The following is a 22071-nucleotide window of genomic DNA, read 5'->3' on the forward strand; positions in this document are numbered from 1 at the left end:
ATATATATATATATATATATATACTGACGAATTAAAAGGTATATATATTTTATTAGAAATATTGAAGATATCCCCTCTTAACCTTACTTTTCCATCCAATTTTATTTTATTTTATTTTATTTTATCTTACTTTGTTTATCATCGTTTACGAAACGATCGTACACTTTAATGATTTTTTTCCTTTTGAAACCGATTTTTAATTTTTAATTTTAATTATAAATTATCAATCATTTTACTCAATATTAAAATAGCTCTAGAGTATCTATGACTATCGAGCTTATTATATATCTACATTACAACGAGCACTGTTTTCTTTTAATTGTATTAATGCATTTACTAATATATTAAAATAAACTCTGCTATTTAGACTGTTGTTCTAATCCCCTTAAAAGTAATAACTCCCTATAAGCGGTTTAGTTTTTCTACGTAATTGTAGATATGTTTCATAAGGAAGACTTACAATTATCAACTAAATGTATTCCCATACCATCTAAGGACACCTTTATAACTAGCTTGATCGAAAGTGGGAATGTATTCGTAAGGAATATGAGATGGAAGGCTTACCACTTCAATAAACACCAGAATAAGACCAATCAACCAGTGCATTTACAGCACAAAGAAATGGAAAATACCAATCTCAAATAGAATGAAGCACAAAGAAAAGCGGCCAAGTACTACAAACTAAAAACATATATGAACCCCAAAAAGAACAAGGACATTGAAAATTTTGAAAATGACTTACTTAACCTAATTAAAAATATACAATTTAAAAATAACAAAAACTATGTCGCACAAACCCTTACAAAGATAAATAAATTTTCGAAATCAATATCAAAAGTCACCAAAGTAAACTGATAGTCCCGACAGATAAAACTAGGGATTTTTATACCATGGATCATATACAATATAAAAATATTATATGTAAGGAATTAACAAAAACTATAAAACAACAAATAAGTCAGCGCTAAATAGAATAAATAAGGAAGCAAAAATATTTTAACTAAACTTAAAATAGATAAATACGCAGAAATAACACCCCCGAGATTTTCTTAAAAGGATCACGAACAAGACTTAATACAAACCCTACAAGTAGACTCATTTGCCCCTCAAAATCAGATATAGGATTAGTTAGTAAAAATATCGGAGATAGAATTATCCCTAAAATTAAATCCGTAATAAAATACCCACTATGGCAATCTTCCACCCAGGTAATTGATTGGTTTTCTAAACATTCACAATAAAAAGAATCTTAAATTTCTTTCTTTTGACTCGAATCCTTTTACTACTCGATATCACCAATCCTATTTAATAAATCCCTCTTAAGGGCACGGAAAATAACTGATATAACACCAGACGAAATTAATCTAATACTATTAGCGAGAAAACCTTTAATAACCTTTGACAATAAATATTGGACCAGAAACAATACCCCTGACCATTTGAACGTTTTAATGGGTTCGACCGACTCAGCTAAGGTCACTGGTCTAGTTGGCCTTTTTCTCTTAGGTATAATTCATAATATAATCCACGAACAATTCAAATTGAAGGAGGTCTATACAGAGATGATGCACTTTTCATAACAAATTCCACAAATAAGCATTACGAAAAAGCAATTAAATCCTTACATAAATTCTTTAAAAATTATGGACTTACTATAAAAATCGACCCTAATAAAAAAATAGTTAATTTCTTAGGCGTAACCTTAAATCTTGAAAACTATACTTTTGAACCCTATCAAAAACCAAACCAATCTGTACCATATGTCCATAATGAATCAACCCACCCTAAGTCAATATTGAAATCAATAGTACCCAATGTCTCTTTAAGAAGTTCTAAACTATCTTCTAACAGATCTATATTTAAAAAAAACACAAAATATTACAATGAGGCCCTTAAAAACTCAGGATATAAATCACAAATTAAATACCTAAATAAAAATAGTAAAGACACAAACTGCATAGAAAACTACAATAATTACATTAAATCTACTAAAAACATAATAACCTACAATATGGCCATGTCATCCCAAATGCGAATGGCAAAAATAATGTAGCTACAATACAAAACCAAATTAAACCATAGCATTAGTCACTAACACAAAGAAATCACAAAGCAAAATCTATAAGCGTAAAACTGACATAGGGAAATCCTATGGTTCAACCCTCCATATTCTAAAAATCTTGAGACAAACTTATCCAGGGTATTCTTTAAAATTTTAGAAATTTTTTTTAAAGCCCCTCATAGATACAATAAAATCTTTAATAAGAACACTATCAAAGTGTCTTACTCAACTATGCCAAACCTACATAAAAAATAATTAGTTCCAACAATAAAAAAATTAGTAAGATACAAAATGCAAATATGGAAACTATAACAGGCTGTAACTGTAGCAGAAAAAATAAATGTCCTTTACAAGGTACCTGCAAAGTAAAAAATGTGATTTTGCACAGTGTCACAAACCCCAAATATAAATTGTTAATAGCAACCATATAAATCCCTTCTCAGAGAATAACTCCACCACACAGTTAATCAATGACAGCACCTTCATTAACCAATCTACCAATCAAATACAATTAAACCTATTACATACCAATATCACCCTGAATCTAGCTGACAACAAATATACTAAACAAAATGCAATTTAATTCGGTTCCACATCTGGACTTATTAAACACAGGATCTCCACGCATAAGCACTCCTTCAAAAATCTTTCCTTGAAAAAAACAGACTTCTACATCTAAACATATTTGGCGACTTAATGGTAGAAGTATTCTCTTCAATTTAAAATGGGAAATGATAGGCTCTTATAAAGCATATATGCCGGTGAACAAATTCTGCGCACTTTTTAGATATTAAGCCCTTAATATTTTAAAATATAATGACACTAAATCCATTCTCTTAAACTTAAAAGACGAAATTCTTACGGGATGCATTCATAAACGTTGGTTTAGGTCCGGCAAATTTAAGACACCATAGATCGTAACATTTTCTTATTACTAATCTATTTTAAAATTTATAATTTATAACGTAATAACTATTATTATTATTATAATTTCATTATTATTATTTTATTATTATTATTATTATTATTATTATTATTTTCTTATTTGATATTTTACCATTATTTTCTATTTTATTTTATTTATTTCATTTTGAATTTATATGTTATTATTTTTATTAATATTAGTTCTTTAAATATTATAGTTACTATTATAAATAATATTATTTAATTACTACCAAAAAGATTCATGGTATTACTATTATTGACTTTATTAATATTATTATGTTTAAAAATTATATAAAAATAACTAACATATAAGTGTTTAGTGGTTACCTCCCTTTGGACAATAAAAGTTTTCTTTATTTTTCTATTTGAGTATAATTTTTCAAAAATGGCAGTTATCTCCCTTTATAATTAAATTATTTAAGTGAAATTACAATATAACGTTTCCAACGATTTTAAACTGGTAATATTACTTTATTAGCGTTTCCTTTGAAGTTTGTATATATCACCATTTCAACAATTCGTAAACTACATTTAACAACATCCCAACGAATGGATTGACGATGATACTTACGGGCTTTAAAGGCAGACGAATTAAAATGTATATATATATATATATATATATATATATATATATATATACATATAATTATTAGAGACGTTGCGAGCCTGTCTTTGTTTTATCGTTATTTCCATGGCAGATGCTCGTCTGAGCTCCAATCCCTCGTCTCCCCCTCGCCAATCTTTCACGAGAAACACCTGTCTGACTGAAACTACTGTCAATAATTTTCCCTACTCTTTATCTGTGCCTAAATCCAAACATAGATTCCATGAGCAAAGCTTCTTTCTTAGAACTGCACGCCAGTGGAACTCTCTGCCGCTTGCCTGTTTCCCACCTGACTACAACTTGGACGTCTTCAAGTCCAACATAAACAAACTCCTGACAAACCGCTCCCTTAAGTAAGACACTCTATCAAAACCTCCAATACTAATGATTACTACAATACTATCTCATTGATTACTGTACACGCAATAACCCTTATCCCTGAGTGTCCTTCGGGCCTTGATAAGTGGTGACCCCCATGTAAAAAAAATTCCCTCTTAACCTTACTTTTCCACCCGATTTTCTTTTATTTTATTTTATCTTACTTGTTTACCAGCATCAAAATAAGTAACTGTTTTGTTTTTTATTTTAAATATTTTCCAGATATATCTGCCTTACTTAAAAAATGCAAGTGTTATTTTTGGTGTCTTTGCTGATGAGGAGATTTTGTTGTATAAAATCCAATGATAAAATTATTGTCCAAGACGTATTGTCTGTCTCAATAAAAACATCGTTTCCGAAACGATCGTACAGTTTAATGATTTTGTTTGTTCTTCCTTTTGAAACCGATTTTTAATTTTAATTATAAATTATCAATCACCTTACTCAATATTAAAATAGCTCTAGGATATCTATGACTATCGAGCTTATTATATATCTACATTACAACGAACACTGTTTTCTTTTAATTATATTAATGCATTTACTAATACATTAAAATATACCATTTACATTGTTGTTCCTATCCCATTAATATATATATATATATATATATATATATATATATATATATATATATATAAGAATCAATGGCAGTTTGCTTGAAGCATTGCTGGTAAAGGAATATATGGAAGTTTTAAAAGCCTAAAGCAATGCGGAAAAGGCTGGAATCATGAAAGTAAAGAAAAGGAAAACAAACAAACAAATAGACGGGTATGTTCAAGTCGAGAAATCTTTAACTGTTTATTGATCTATCATTCCTCACCTCGTTGTATAATTATTTTGCAACCAAGTTGTTGGTATATCCGGTGTATATAAAGTCCGTTAGTAGTATGGAATTTGGATTAATTTCGGGAGAAAAATGCGTCGCTAGTTTTAAACAACAACAACAACAACAACAATAATAATAATAATAATAATAATAATAATAATAATAATAATAATAATAATAATAATAATAAATTAAACAAGACCATAAAATGATATGTATAAGCCAATAAATGTTTGTAACAAAAAATAAATAAATAAATAAAATAAAATTACCCCCAGCTACCTACGGTTTAACTAGTCACATCTTACTGCGGTCCTGACTTCTATCTGCAGTCATGTTCTTATTCTTTTTTCGCCATTTTGAATATACATTTGTTTTCTTTTGGAAAAGGGGAGGTGTTTTTCTCCCGAAATTAATCAAAGTTCCATACCACCAAAGGACTTTATATACACCGGACATACCAACAACTTGGAATCTCGTTGGTTAGTCGGTCAGTGACGATTTCACCTTTAGGTTGATATGCTGTATCACGCTGGAAGTGAATAGATTTTCGTGCACACAAAAGAAGGACAAACTCAGATATCTCTATTCTACGAGTTAATTCAAGTTCAATTTACAAAAATATGATATAAACGTATATACAAATATCCACTGTTGATTTCTTACAAAACACACGATTGAATTTTACTCTCTGTGGTTTGCTATAGCGACGGACGTTGGAAGGGGTGTGGCGACGACTTTTCGATTAGTGTTAGATTCTCTAATCTAGCTTCAACTCTCCAACTGGCTGATTTTGGCCCGGGGATGCACTTATATAGTGAGGTGATGGGTAGGGTATGTTGTTCCCTAGACCAATCGGCAATCAGTACGTCATCCTGGAGAATTCCCGATCCCATGCGTGTGTGCTGGTGATTCTACAGCTTTCGGTTCCCACGAACAGGGAGGTTGACCTCCCCGTGACCTTTCGTCTGGCCCCAGAACAAAATCATATTCGTTATGTTCTCAAAACGACATCAAATTGTGACTTTTCCACCAACAATAAAATGTATATATCGATTTTACAAAAAACATAATAAAATTCATAACTTAACTCTTCCTTTCAGCAAGGTTGGTCTGTTGTGTAGGAGGGGGGGGGGCTCATATTAAAAGCTGACTGGAGTTCATATTGGGGACATGTATAACGGGGATGGTGATGACAATTTTTATGGGAAGTCATTTTTATATATTACATCACGACGACGACTGTGACAATTCTTGGGGGTTTCATATTAATACAGTCAGTGAGATATAGGCAACAACAGTTCTTATACACATTTTTTTTACACAGTGGTCACCACTTATCAAGGCCCGGAAGCCACTCAGGGATAAGGGTTATTGCAAGTACATTACGTTAGTGTGGAGATTTAATGAAGTGTTTACTTAAGGGGGCGGTTCATTAGGAATTTGTTAATGTTGGACTTGAAGACATCCAAGTTGTAGTCAGGAGGGAAGCAGGCAGACGGAACAGAGTTCAACAGGCGTGCAGTTCTAAGAAAGAAGCTTTGTTCATGGAATCCACGTTTTGATTTAGGCACAGATAAAGAGTGGGGGAAATTTTTCACAGTGGATTCAGCTAGACGGGTGTTTATCGTGAAAGATTGGCGAGGGGGGACCAGAGATTGAAGTTCAGACGAGCACCTGCCATGGAAATAATGATAAAACAAAGATAGGCTCTCAACGTCTCTTCTGTGGGAGAGAGGTTGCAGGGTAGAGAAAAGGGCATCCCCCACTAAGCCACGAAGTCTATTTTGTACAAGGCAGGATAGGCTGTTTTTAGCAGCTCCTTCCCAGATATGGCAGCAGTATTCCATCCTTGGACGTACTTGGCTTTTATATAGATAGAGAATTGCATCAGTAGTGAGATATCTTCTGGAGCGGTAGAAGGATCCGACCATCTTTCCAGCGACCTTGGCAACAGACTTGATGTACGTGTTCCATTTCAGATCAGGAGTAAAGGTCAAACCCAGAAGCTTGTCAAAACATATAGAGAGGAGGAGGTACTTCACTAATGATGATGGTGGGAGAACACATAATACTTGGAAGCATTTACGCAAGAGTTCGTTACAAGATGATAAAACACATTTACCTTTTTGGTTGTGATGAATTCTTTTTAATATATAATTTTAATAGATAATTCTTATATGAAAATCCTTGCCTCTGTCGAAAGTTTTAGGCAAACATGCAAGCATAAATACATGCATTTATATATTGGTAGCTCAAATTTTCGATTCAAACCGATTAAAAAGCTTGCCCTTTCTATGAATACCCTTTATGTAAAATTTCAAATGTTTAAACCAGAAATTGTCTGAGTTGGTAGAGACCGCAGAGGTAAAAATTTTAAAAACTTTGACCTCTATTATGACTCCTTAACATCTGTTTTTGGGCTCAAATCTAGTTATTAAGTTAGATCCATGTCCAAAGAAAATTTTAATTGTTTATACCCAAAATTGGCGGAGGAGTTTGGTAGAGTTCTCAAAGGTCAAATCGTTGAACTTTGGCCTCTTAACAGCCAAATTTCTGGCCGAAAACGAAGATTTTCTTAAATCTCAATACCCTGTATATCAAATTTCGAGTCTGTAGACTGAAAATTGACAGAGTTATTGTGTAGGGAAATGTAAACAGACAGACACACAGACACACAGACACTTTCACTTTCATAGATATAGACCGATTAAAAACTTGCTGCATGTCTGAATACCCTTTATGTAAAATTTCAAATGTTTAGACCCAAAATTAGCTTAATAGTTTGTTTATAAATATTGTGTGATATTTGTTTATATTAGAATAGTGATATGACTTTATATTAAAATAGTGATATTTGCTTATATTAATATACTGTGATATTAGTATATTCTGTCTTATTGATATTGTTTATATTATAATAGTATGATATTAGTTTATATTATAATAGTGAAATTAGTTTGTATTATAGCTACAATAAGGCTGACTAGAATGCCATTAGAGATCACATCAAAGACGCCCCATAGAGGAAATATCTTTTCTCTTCTATCAGAAGAGTGCGCAAATGAGACTATTGAATGGTTCAAAGCAGTAATTGAAGCACATGCTCCTATACGGAAGTTCTATAGCATACCCCACTCCCCCCAATGATTTACTTCTACTTGCGCTACTGCCATTGCTCAGAGGCAACATGCACACCTTAGATTTATTCGACATAAATCCAGTACAAACAGACAAAAGTATATAGAAGCTAGAAATAATTGTAAGAAAGAAGTAGCAGCAGCTAAGAGTGAATATATCGAAATCACCAGGTAACGCACTAAAGCGCAGAAATTAGGAACTCGGGATTTCTGGAAAATCTATAATAGTGTAGTAAATAATGGGCAATCAACAACACCCCCACTATCAAACAATCATAAGGTTGTTTGCACAGCAACTGAGAAAGCTAACATGCTTGCCCGTCAGTTTGCCTCAAACTCTACCCTGGACCCAGAAAGCCATTCCCTCCCTGATTTTCCTCTGCGGACAGAAACCTGATCTGAAAATCACCCCTTGTCAAGTACATGATATAAAAACCTAGACACCTAAAAAGCATGTGCACTTGATCTCATCCCGGTTGTGCTTTAAAAAAAATGCACTGCTGATGGTTGTTTCAGTTCTGTCTAAACTCCTTTACAAATGCCTTAATGAATCTTGCTTTCCTGGCTGTTGGAAAACTGCTTCTGTGGTACCAATTTACAAAAACTCTGGTGAAAAAACTCTGACCCATTAAATTATCGCCCAATTAGCCTCCTCCCTCTTTTCGCCAAAATATTTGAGTCCTTAATTAATCAAGCTTTAGTCCACCACCTTATAGCTGCTAAACTTCTGTCTGGTCACCAATATGGATTTAGGCAAACCCGTTCTACTGCCGATATTCAAACTGTAATCTGCGAACGTTTATACTAAGCAGGGGAGGGGAGGGCAGTAGCCCTAAATATATCTAAGGCTTTTGACAGAGTATGGCATGATGGTCTTATCATGAAAATAAAATCCCATGGTATTTCTGGACGAATGCTTAGCATAATTAACTCCTTCTTAAATGAGAGAAGACTCCAGGTTGTCAAACAATAGGATATGAATGGCTCTTTATTATTTATATTATATTATATTATATTCATAAATGATTTACCTGATAAAATTGTCTCTGAGATGGGTATATTTGTCAACGACATCATGCTCTATAGCAGGCACGCAAGGAAAACTAATGAGCACATATCTAAAGTAATGGCAGAAACGCAAGAGGACGACCTTCAGTCCGTAGTGGAATGGGGTAAAAATGGATGGAAAAGTTCAACGCTGCCAAGACAAAGCTCATTTCCTTTAATAATTACATGAAACCCTACCAACCACCAATAGCTATGGCTAGAGATAATTTAGCTGAAAGTACTTCATTCAAGCTCCTTGGCTTAATATTCACAGAAAGCATCGAGATTATTGCCAATGCTGTTGGGAAGAAGGTGGGTTCTCTCTACCATATTAGAAAATTATTTATGCCTGAAAGTATCCTGTACCTCTAAGCTTCAGCCCCTGTCCCATCGATGAAATGTTGCATCCCTCTGCCTGTTTTACAAGTATTTTAATGGGGAATGCTCTGACGAACTACGAGCCTTCAGATCGGAGAAGCAGCAAAGTCCTACATCTACACAGTAGAGATCCCTAGATGCTAGAAGGCCTTCTACTCTAATAGTTTTTTTCCCCAGAACCGCTAAACTGGAATTCTCTTCCAGTTTTCTGCTTCCCCAACTGTACTGACATGCAAAAGTTCAAGTGTAATGTGAACAGACATCTTGCTGCTCAACTCCCTACATAGTTCTCCTGCAACTTAGGACCCTGATAGTAGCCCTCTATATCAAAGTGGCAATGTGACTTTTTTGAGGCGAAAATGTAATAAAAAATGATAATAGTGATATTTGTTTATATTATTATTATAATAGTTGTTAATATTGTTATTATAATTGTTGTTTATATTGTTATTATAATATTTGTTTATATTATTATTATAATAGTTGTTTATATTGTTATTATAATAGTTGTTTATATTGTTAATATAATAGTTGTTTATATTATTATTATAATAGTTGTTTATATTGTGGTGTTAGGAAATGGATCGAGAAATAGAGGGAGGTGTGTAAATTATACAGTAGACACGTTTTACCGGAAGTGAGGGTCAGCTGATCGAATTTGCGTGTGAGTCACGTGATCAGGTTAGCTGGAATCAGGAGTTGGATTTGAACGTAGACAAGAGTAGACGGCTTAACGGGTCGTCCCCTCCCCTCACTGAGGGGGGGGGGGACGAGCTGACGTGTGTGAAAATAAGACCTTGAAGAATCACGCTAGCAAAGAATTAACTTTCCATTCTTCTGCGATCGATCTGGAAAATCAATAAAAACTATGAAACCAATTCATCGTCTTGGAGTGAATGAATCTTCGTCCAAAACAGGTTTCCAGTCTCCCCTCCAATAACAAGATGAATTCCAGGTGGACAAGATCAACGACGCATGAAGAAGGTATGTCCAAAATACATGTGCCACACACACACACACACACACACACACACACACACACACACACACACACACACACACACACAAGCATATTAACAATTAAATATGAATATACAAAAAATAGACAGCAGAACATTAAACGATCACACACAGAGTCCACCTTCTTAGATACAACAACACAACAGTAGTAGTGATATTAATTAATATTATAATAGTGTGATATTTGTTTTAATAATACTTAATTATAATAGTGTGATATTTGTATGTATAATAATAGTGATATTTGTTAATTTTATGATAGTGATATCATTTATTTTATAACAGCGATATTTGTTTTATTATGATACTCGGATATTAGTTCATATTATAAAGGTTAACTCCATCTACCGTGCTAGAAAATCATTCACACTAAAGAACATCCTATATCTTTGCAAAATCACAATCTGAGATACATGAAGTTTTGTTGTCATATCTTGGCATGTTCATCTAACACAATTTCCTCCCCTTTAGCAAAGGTCCAAAAATTCTCAGATCTTATAGATTCCGCACTGTCGACCAAACTCCAACCTCTGTCCCATCGCCGCAACGTTTCATTCCTGTGCCTGTTTTACAAGTACTTTAATGGAGTATACTCTGATGAACTCATACCACTTGTGTTCCCTCGACATACAAACCCCCAACAAGCAACAAAATCTCACCCCTTCACGGTTAAGGTCTCTAGATGCCTAAAAGCGCCTCTTCTAATAATTTTCCTCCCTCGGTCTGCTAGACTTTGGAAGTCCCTCTCTGTTTTCTTACTTTAATAAATTGCAGATGTTTAAATTTCATGTGAAGAAATATCTTACTGCTCAGCTCCCCTCACAATTCCCTGTTAGACACGATCGCAAATAATAGCCGTTTACATTCCAATTGGAAATATGTTTTGGTGAAAAAGAATATGAATACATAGATAAAAAGTAAAGAAAGAAAAGCCATAGGATTTCTCATTAAAATGAACTCAAAGCAGTTTAGGTTGTTTACACCTGCTGACAGGACAACCTCCTTGGGGTTTACTACATGTACAATCAGTCGGATAACCTAATCACAGCTAAACGTTTCCTTCGCAGGCTTGGGTGTAAATCAAGTCACTCAAGCAATCAGTTTGTCTGGTTCTTGCACCATGATTAAGTACTCCGGCTATGTCGACCACGTGACTGTGCTCGTAACGAACAGAGGTGAGCTTAGATTCGTAAATATAAATAAACATTAATGACGCATACTGGCAAGCAGAGAAAGATGTGTGTGTGTGTGTGAGTGTGTGTGTGTGCGTGTGTAGACGCAGAGATTATGCCATATATGTGCAAACCATGGTTCCATATGCAGGAAACTGTATTCAAATTATAAAAGGTAAAAAATAATCGTTGAGATAAACGACATCGATGCCCCCGTTTAGCCTCAAGAGATAATGGACATCCCTGCGCATGTAATTGTGAAGCAAGGGTTACGCTCTTCCCAACTCCACTTCTCCTGAATCGGCATCGCTTGAGTTCAGTGGCAAGAAGTCCAGGGCGACTAGAAATAATGTCGAGATAAACGGAGAGCACATATAGCACCTGGAATTTTAAACGGTCACTCATTTTAGTACTGACCAAGGTCAACGTTGCTTAACTTTAGTGATCCGACCGGATCCGGGCTGTCAATGTGATTATGCCATATACAAAAATACAATAAAACCCATATTTGTATAATAAAGATATTTTTCTGTGATTTGATTAAATTAAATTTGAATTTCTCTTGAGTGATTGATTCTTTTTCTGAAATAAAAAAATATAAGTACATTTAAATGATTTTGGCAAATAGCAAACAGGACTCTGAACAGACGCATTTGCTCTATCCCAACTACCATCAATGGACCTGAGATAATCTCGTCAGCATCTGACAAATCCAAACTCTTTGCCAAGAACTTTGGGCCGTCTTGCACTTCAAGTAAATGGAAATTAGGAAGATAAAAAAGGAACAGCAGTCGTTTGACACCGGTTGAAAGAATGCAATTTGATTGGATAGAGAAATATTGACGTCATTACTATGAAATATTGATAAAATTTAAAAATTGAAATTGTTGAACAAGAATTGGAAAAGAATTTAATAACTAAGTATTTAATAATTAATAGTATTTTTAGAATTTAAAAAAAATTTTAAGTTAAGATAAAATTTAAGAATTGAAATTATTGTAAAAGAATTTAATAAGTATTTAATAACAGTATAAAAATAATTAACGTAGAAGCATTTTTAAAAGAGTTAAAATCATTTACGTAACAATTCAATCGCTGATTTATAGTGAACTATTTTACTTTTATTTTAAATTAAAAAACGTTAATTAGCTCTCCAGTTTAAAGAATTTTTTAAAGTTAAGATAGAATTTAAGAATTGAAACTATTGTAAAAGAATATTTCCGCGTATAATAATATGTATTAGAGAACAATATCAGTTTTAATTATCTTTGGTTGGTAAAAAAAATCTGTTTTATACTAAATAAAAAAGGTACTTCACGGGATACGTGGACCCTGCATAAACAGTTTTCTTTTAATGAAATGCGCAAAAAAGTTTTTTCAGTTTCTTCGTATTTATCTCATAGACCCTTTTTTTCATGCCTGTATTTATTTATTTTTAAAACAATCATTTATTAAAAAAAAATTGTTTTCTAATATTGTCAATTTCAGTATCGTTTTTTAATCATTTCTAATTAATTAAAATTACGCTTAAAAAATTGTTTTAAAAAAATCCTGCATTAATAAAAATCATCTACTGTTTTCTAATATTGTCATCCATTTTATTTATAAAATGACGGCATAATTTCTCTATCCAATCAATGGCATTCTTTAAACCGGTGTCAAACGACTGCTGTTCCTTTTTTATCTTCATAATTTCTCTTCATTTAAAGTGTAAGAGGGCCAGTTTTTATTTATTAAACCAGGCTTATATTAGAAAAACAAAACAAAATTTTAAAATTTACAACATTTATTCCAATAAAAAGTTTTTCTTTTTAAATTTTGAAAAATTTAATCAGATATTTCCCCATCATTTTTGATACAAGCAATTATTCATTGTGCAATGCAAACAATAAAAAGTAAATACGTCCGCCATTTTGTTTTCAACTTTTTTTTTTATTAATGGTGACCAATTATGAAATTTTCAAAGTTGAAAGAAGCAAGCAGTTTTTTTTTGTGATATACTTAATAAGACATTTAATTTTGATGCAAACAATTATATCATCGTTCTATATTGAAATTAGAGGATAACATTCGGAATTTTTAGGAAATTTGTATTTTGAAATTTGGAAAAGAAACAACAATTTCGTCATCAGAAGTGGCGAAATAAAGACACTTAAAAATATCAACAGAAAAATCGAAAAATTCATTTCTTCTTTTTTCCACAAAACGATGTTTAGGTTTTTCGAATTAAAATACAAAAAAAACTTGAGACAAATTAAACGAAGATGCACACATTTTCTTATTAGACATAAAATCATTCTCATCGAATGAAACGCACAAATTGAGGAAAGAAAACCAACTGACTCATTCGTCATTCCATCAACTTCAATGGTTTTCAGTTTTTAATTTTTTTTTAAATCTCACTCTTTTGTTTTCTTTCTTTTTTTTTATTAGATTTTCACCCCACAGAAGGCATATTGCCATTTTGATGTAGGGGGCTACTATCAGGGACCTAATATCCAGGGGTACTATGTAGGGAGTTTATCAGCAAGATTTCTTCGCATTACACTTGAACTTCTGCATGTCAGTACAGTTGGGGAAGCAGGAAACCGGAAGAGAATTCAAAAGTCCCGCAGTTCTGGGGAAGAAGCTATTAGAGTACAAGGCTTTCTTAATTCTACGGATCTCAACTGTGTAGGGGTGGGACTTCGCTGCTTGTCGGGTTTGTCGGGAGTATTTTCGTGGAGGGGGTACAAGTTCGTCAGAACATCCACCATTAAAATACTTGTAAAACAGGCAGAGGGATACAACATTTCGTCGGTGAGGCAAGGGCTGAAGTTTAGATGACAGTTCGAGACCTATTAGGTTGGCGACTCTCTTTTTGACCCTGTCCGAGAAACCAGTAGAATGGTGACTTTGTAGAGGTACAGGATACTTTCAGGCGTAAGTAACTTTCTAGCACGATAGAGAGAGCCCACCTTCTTTGCAGCAGTCTTAGCAAAGATCTCGATGTATCTATTCTAACTCATGTTTCCTATGAACGTTAAGTCAAGCAGCTTGAAATACGGGCTTTAAGGTAAATTATCTCTAGCCATAGCTATTGGTGGTTGGTAAGGTTTCATGTAATTATTAAATGAAACGAGACCTTGCATATATGCTCATTAGTTTTTCCCACATGTCTGCTATAGGGCGTGGTGTCGTCGGCAAATATACCCATCTCATGGCTTGCTGACTCCAAGTTAGAGTTTGAGGCAAACTAACGGGCAAGCATGTTAGCTTTTTCAGTTGCTGTGCAAACAACCTCATGATTGTTTGATAGTGGGGGTATTGTCGATTGCCATTATTTACTACACGGTTGTAGATTTTCTAGAAATCACGAGTTTCTAATTTCTACGCTTCAATGCGTTTCCTAGTGGCTTTAGTATATTTAGTCTTAGCTGTTGGGACTTCTTTCTTGCAATTATTTCTAGCTTCTATATACTTTTGTCTGTTTGTACAGGACTTATGCCAGATAAATCTATGGTATGCATGCTGCCTCTGAGAAATAGCAGCTGCACATGTAGAAGTAAACCATTGAGGAGAGTGGGGTTTAATATATAACTTCCGTGTAGGAACATGTGCTTCAGTTGCTGCTAATAATAGTGCAATATTTAGAAATGTGTGCAATAGTATAGCAGATATTCCCCCTTATTTTTGATGCAAACAAGTATTTCATTGTACCACATCGAAATTAAGGGATAACATTCGGATGTTTTAGGAAGTTTGCGTAAAATGTAAAATTTCCCAGCATAGGTAGGAAAAAAAGAAACAATTTCATCCTCAGAATTTGCGAAAAACAAATTCTTGTCAAGAGAAAAATCGAAAAATGTATTTCCACTTTTGCTCACAGTATGGCATGTTTCATTTTCTGAATTAAAATAAAAAACTTGATCCAAATGTAACGAAGAAGCAAACATTTCCGGATCAAACATTTCCGGATCAAACATTTCACAATGCTCATAAGGAAACGCACGGATTCGGGAAAGAAACCCAACTGACTCCCTCGACATTCCATTAACTTCGATGGTTTTCAGTTTTTCTCCTTTTTTTGAAAAACTGAATTAGACATTCAAAATCCAAACAAAAAAACGAATCATTTCTAAAACACAAAGAATAAAAATTTGTTTCTGTTGTTGGGATTATTTCTTTGAGTTGAAGAAACGGATGATCGTCTTTTACTTGAAACAAAAATTCTTTTACCAAAACCCGACGAATGTTCACCACAAACGGCTAAAATGTCATCCGGCATTGAACACATGTCGTATGGTCTCAAGGAGGAAAGGTTTTCGTTTTTTTCATCATCGAAACAAAATTCAGTAAAGTGTATAAAAGTATCCAATATAATTATTGAACCATTGTTTGAATCGGCAAAAAAAAAGTGTGGGCGCCGTAATGACATTCCATAGAAATTACAATCAAGTCCTTTAAAGAGGAGAATCGACTCAATGCTTCGCGGTTTCAATCCCGGTTGAAGACACCAGCAGTGGGGTTTATATGCTTTATTCGTATCGCCTTGTTCCATTATTTAATCTGGAAGAAATGGAAAAAATGTTAAGAAAAAAATTACAGAAAAGTTCTTTTTTCAATGAATGCAAAAAATTAAAATATTATTAGAAAAATAAAAATAAAAGAAATGAAAAAAATCAAACAAAAAAAGGCAATGAGAAAAAATATACGAAATAAAAAAAAAAAAAAAAAAAAAAAAGGAAATGTCAAAAACAATTTTCCTTCAATTTTTTAATTCTTATCCCTCTTTCTCTTTGTTCCTTTCCCTTTTTTTTCTCATTCCATCTCTTAACCTCTCTTTTTCTCTTCCATCCCACCTTCTTCCTTCTTCTCATGTATGTTCCTTTCTCTTCCAAATCTTGAAAAAAATGGATTGAATGTCTCGAGCGATTTAATTTTCGGTGGATTTCATAGACACATAATTTCTGGGAAAGATGTGAGAGAGTGAAAGGGAGAGAAAATAGAAACCGAAAAAGAAAAGAGAGAGAGAGAGAGAGAGAGAGGGGGGGAGTAGAAGATGAGAAGCGAGAGAAAGAAAAAGAGAGGGGGTAAAAAAAGAGAAAGTCAAGGAAAAGGACAGGAAATGTACTGCCACTTTCCAATGGGTAACTGCTGGAACGATAGATGTCTCTTTGGCGAGGGTTCTAGTTGATAAGAAGAATCAATGGAATAGGTTGCCACTCTCCCCATGTTGCATTTGACAGAGGGCGCAACCCGTTCAGCTCTGGTCTCAAAAGTCAGTGGCACTGGAAAGTCGAGGTCATTTCAAAACAAAAGAAGAGAAGGAAGACAACTCTAGAACTCAGCTTGTGGTTCACAAAAACAAGATAGTTATTCACTGGTAGGCACAATCTCCGATGGTTTCCGACTCAAAATAATAATGATCGATAGTTTGGCGGATCCATTAGTAAAATTATACTTGTCTCTTTACAGTGTAGATTCAGAAAGTTAAAATAGAGTGAAACTTAAGTCAGGAGTTTCTCTTGGCTGGTGTGAAAGCTCCAAGCAGTGAGCAGAGTGTGTTTTAAGTCAGGTATTTCTCTTGGGCTGGCATAAAAGCCCTAAGAAGTAGACAGAGTGTCTTAAATCAGGGGTTTCTCTTGGGTTGGTGCGAAAGCCCCAAGCAGTGGGCAGAGTTTGTCTTAAGTCAGGGTTTTTTCTTTGGCTACTGTGTAAGCCCCAAGCAGTGGAACAAGTGTGTCTTCAGTCAGGGGTTTCCCACTGGGCTCGTGTGAAAGACCAATCACTGGACAAAGTGTGTCTTAATTCACGGGTTTCCCTTGAGCTGCTGTTAAAGACCCAAGAATTTGGCAGAGTGTGTCTTAAGTCAGGGGTTTTTCTAGGAGTGGTGTGAAAGCCCCAACCATGGGCAGAGTGTGTCTTAAATCTGGAGTTTCTTTTGGGCTGGTATGAAAGCCCCCAAGCAGTAGAAAGAGTGTATCTTAAGTTGAGGGTTTCTCTTGGCATGGTGTGAAAGCATCAAGCAGTAGGTAGAGTGTGTCTAAAGTAAGAGGTTTGCCTTGTCCTAGTGTGAAAGCCCCAAGCACTTGGCACAGTGCGTCCTAAGACAGGGATTTCTCTTCGACTGGTGTGAAAATCCCAAGCAGTTGCCATAATGTCTCGTTAGGCAGAGGTTTCTCTTGGGCTGGTGTGAAAGCCCCAAGTAGTGGGCAGAGTGTGTATTAAATTAGGGGGGGGGTTCTTTGGCTGATGTGAATAGCCCAAGCAATGGGCAGAGTGCGACTAAATAAACGGTGTATCACTTGGGGTGGTGTGAAAGCCCCAAGCAGTGGGCAGAGTGTGTCTTAAACCAGGAGTTTCTCTTGGGCTGGTGTTAAACCTTAAGCAGTAGGCAGAGTGTTTTTTAAGTTAAGTGTGTTTTGGCTGGTGTGAAAGCCTAACGCAGTGGACAGAGTGTTTCTTAAAAAAAGTGGTTTCTTTTGGACTGGTGTGAAAGTCCCAACCAGTGGAGAGAGTATCTGTTAAGTCAGAGCTTTCTCTTGGGCTGGTGTGAAGTTCCAAGCAGTGGGCAGAGTGTGACTCAAGAAAGGGTTATCGCTTGCGCTGGTGTGAAAGTCCCAAGCAGTTGGCAGAGTGTGTCTTAAATCAGAGGTCCCTCTCCGGGCTGATATGAAAGCTCCACTCAGTGGGCAGAGTGTTAAGTCAGAGGTTTTTCTTGGTCTGGTGTGAAAGACCCAAGCAGTGGGTGGAGTGTGTATAAACTCAGGGGCTTCTCTTGAAACTGGTGTGAAAACCCAAGGCAGTAAGCAGAGTGTAGATAAAATCAGGGGTTTCCCTTGGGCTGGTGTGAAAGCATCAAGCAGTGGGCAGAGTGTCCCTTAAGTCAGCGGTTTCTGAGTGGGCAGAGTGTGTATTAAATTGGGGTTATTTTGGAGCTGGTGTGAAAACCTTAAGTAGTGGGCAGAGTGTGGCTTAAGTCCAGGGTTTCTCTTTGGCTGGTGTGAAAGTCATAAGCAGTTGAAAGAGTGAATATAGAATCAGGGGTTTCACTTGAGATAGTTTGAAAGCCCCCATCAGTTGGCAGAGTGTGTCTTATGCCAGGGAGTTCTCTTGGGCTGGTGTGAAAGCCCCAAGCAGTGGGCAGAGTGTCTTAAGTCAGGGCTTACTCTTGGGTAGGTATAAAAACCCCAATCAGTTAGCAGAGTGTGTCATAAATCAGGAGTTTCTCTTGGGCTTGTGTAAAAAAAAGCCCCAAGCAGTGCGTAGGGTGTGTCTTAAGTCAGTTTTTTTTCTTGAGCTGGTTTGCAAGCCCCAAGCAGTGGGCAGAGTGTTTCTTAAATCAGGGGTTTCTCTTAGGCTGGTTTGAAAGCTATTGCTATTACCAAACTCCTAGCGGTGCCTTTGCCCCTGACAGACGACATACTGGCTTTGTTGGGGAGAGCGAGGTGTTTTACCACCCTGGACTTAAGATCGGGTTACTGGCAAGTAGCACACGATGGGGAGAATCAAGAGAAAGCGGCTTTTGCATGTTATGCGGGACTATTTAACTTCAGGGTTATGCTGTTTGGCCTCTGTAATTTTTGACCCCTAAATTAACTCGGATAATACCCTGACAAGATTTAGACAGATGGTTGAGTGACCTTAGAAAGAAAGATAGACGGATATACCGAGAAAGATGGATAAATAGATGACCTCTAGTTTGCTGTTGAATAGGAATATAAATGGATGGCCACATTTCATGCTACTAAGACAAAACAACTTTCCTTTTAACAATTATAAGCAACTTTTTCAATCACCAATTGCTAAGACGAATAGTACCTTACCTGATAATCTAACATTAAAACAGAGCAGCCTAACATATAAAGGAAACATTAATTGGAGCAAATATATAGACATTGCCACGTCTGCTGCACAAAAAGTGAGCTCCCTCTACCGTGCTTTAAACTTCTCACACCATTTACCCATGCATGGAATATTGTTGTCACATCTGAATGAGTATATCAAATAATGCCCCCCCTTTCTTTCTCTTTTATCTTTCCCTTAGACAAGTAATGGCCTCTCTCTCCCACTCTTTCTTTCTCTCAGTCTCTCTTTCTCTTAATCTTAGCCCACATGCTCTAATCTAATACATCTCATACTATCTACTAACCTCCAGCCCCTGTCCCATCACCGTAGTGTTGCATCCTTGTTGTTTTTTTATATGTACTTTCATGGAATGTGTTCCGATGAACTAACTGATACTACTGTTCCCTCGACGTATCCTTTACAAGGGTTTAACAGACGGAAACAGAGAAATATGTTTTCATTAATTTCTTTTTTTTTGCAAAGGAGTTACCACTTATCAAGGCCAAGATGCCATTCGAGGATAAGGATTAAAATAGATTTTTACTTTTTCTCGTAAAATATTTATCACGTGAAACCACTTGAAATATGAGTGAAATTTGCAATTCAAGACGTTCTTAATGTCAATCTTTCAAAAAAATAAACATTTCGATCGCTGATGTACTTTATTTACTGCAAGGAAAAAAATTTGAATTGATTAATGTTATTCCGCATTCAAATGAAGACCATTCACGTTTTCTTGACGTAAACTTTTTTGTTTTTTGTAAAAATGTGTAATTGATAATTCTTTTTTCAAAATTCTCTCGAAAAGATTTAATTTGTAAAGTTAAAAATTCGATCCGCTGGAATGCATTTTAATTTTATTCCAATTATCTTTCACGTTTTTCCACCTATTTTCACTCATTAAAATAAAAACGTATAATTCTACATAGGCACAACCAAAAACGAATGTTTTTTTTTTAACGAATTAAAATTTATTAAAATCCATTATTCTTCGACAACTTTTATCCAGAAGGATAAATGCCTGAATTTTATCATATGAAAAGCAGAAAAATATATGAAACTTTTTCAACTATTTTTAATAGAATTTTAAATTTCAAATTAAAAAAAAAAATCACAATTCAACGCCATTTTTGTCTCCATGAGTAATACATTTATAATTATAGTTATAGTCATTTATAGTCACTCTGCCCACTGCTTTCGGTTTTCACACAAGCTCAAGAGACACCTCTGATTTTATACACGCTCTACCCACTGCTTGGGGCTTTCACACCCGCCCAAGAGAAACCCCTGGCTTAAGCCACACTCTGTCCACTGAGTAGAGCTTTCATATAAGCCCAAAGGAAAACGCTCTGTCCACTGGTTGGGGTTTTCACACCAGCCCAAGAGAAACCCCTGATTTAAGATGCGCAAAGATCTCCCGCTCAGGTCAGCAATTGCCCTCTGGCCTCATTAAAGCTGTTGGCCGTGATCGTCTATTCTGCCGGGAGGTCCTCACATGAGTTCTCAGCGTCTCAGCTCCGTGTTGATTTCTGCTGAAAAGCAAATAGCTTCGCATGCACGCCAGAAAAAGAAAGAACCACTCAAGATTTCTAACTATGAGAAAGTTAATTTCATGAAAGTTACAAATTTTTACATATATACATCGTTCAGTTCGATTACACCAGAAAATATCAAGATTCTCCAAAAATCTTATTCTTCGTTCTCACGATAGCGGTGGTAGTGCATCCGGGGTAGGGGTGGTATCTCTTGGTTAGTTCTTCTTTCACGGAGGTCTGGATTAATCTGCTCAATTCGGCCCGGGTATTCGCTCTTGTTACATGAAAAGGGCTGCCCCTTTTCATGTAAGTTAAAAATAAAAGAGAATTAGTTAAATGAAAAGGATATAAGATAAAACAAGGATTGAACCCTTTTTTTACAAGGTGGTCACCACTTATCAAGGCCCGGAAGCCACTCAGGGATAAGGGTTATTGTAAGTACAGTACGTTAGTGTGGATATTTAATAAAGTGTCTACTTAAGGGGGCGGTTCATTAGGAATTTGTTTATGTTGGACGAAGACATCCAAGTTGTAGTCAGGAGGGAAGCAGGCAGACGGAACAGAGGTACCCTGTAGATAAGTTAAAAAAAAACAATAGGTTTAAATGGAATTCCAAGTTAAATTGTGGATTCTGTTAAAATATTTAATAAATACAAATTTGGCTGGAAACTATTCACATTCTTAGAAAAAATGCATAATAATAATATGGATTACAGAATTAACGAGTAGATTAAATTCCTTTGTAAAACAAAGAGAATGGAAAATGTTATTGTAAAGTGAGTTACGTAAAATTAGGTTAGAGAAGGATCTATGTCATGTGTTTTCATATGCATGTGATTGGTCATACAGTGACGTCATGTGTTATGAAGTTAGTTAGATAAGTCAGAATCAGAATCAGTCAGTTGCTAGAAGCAGAGAGGTTCAGACCGATTCTCAGAAGAGTCAAGGCATCCTCTGGGAAGCGAGAGGTTTTAGAGATAACCATGTAAACAACTTTGAATCCCTGAAATGCAGAATCATGTCCGACCGGTCGAAGAAGAAATAAACGTATCATCATGTGTTTTTATAACTGCCGTCTTGTGTTGTGTCATTCTACCAAAACAAAGGTAAAGTGAAATTGTATTAATATGA

This window comes from Euprymna scolopes, chromosome 45, assembly GCF_053919585.1.
Source record: "Euprymna scolopes isolate OS-2025 chromosome 45, ASM5391958v1, whole genome shotgun sequence".
In the NCBI taxonomy this organism is placed as follows: Eukaryota; Metazoa; Mollusca; class Cephalopoda; order Sepiida; family Sepiolidae; genus Euprymna; species Euprymna scolopes.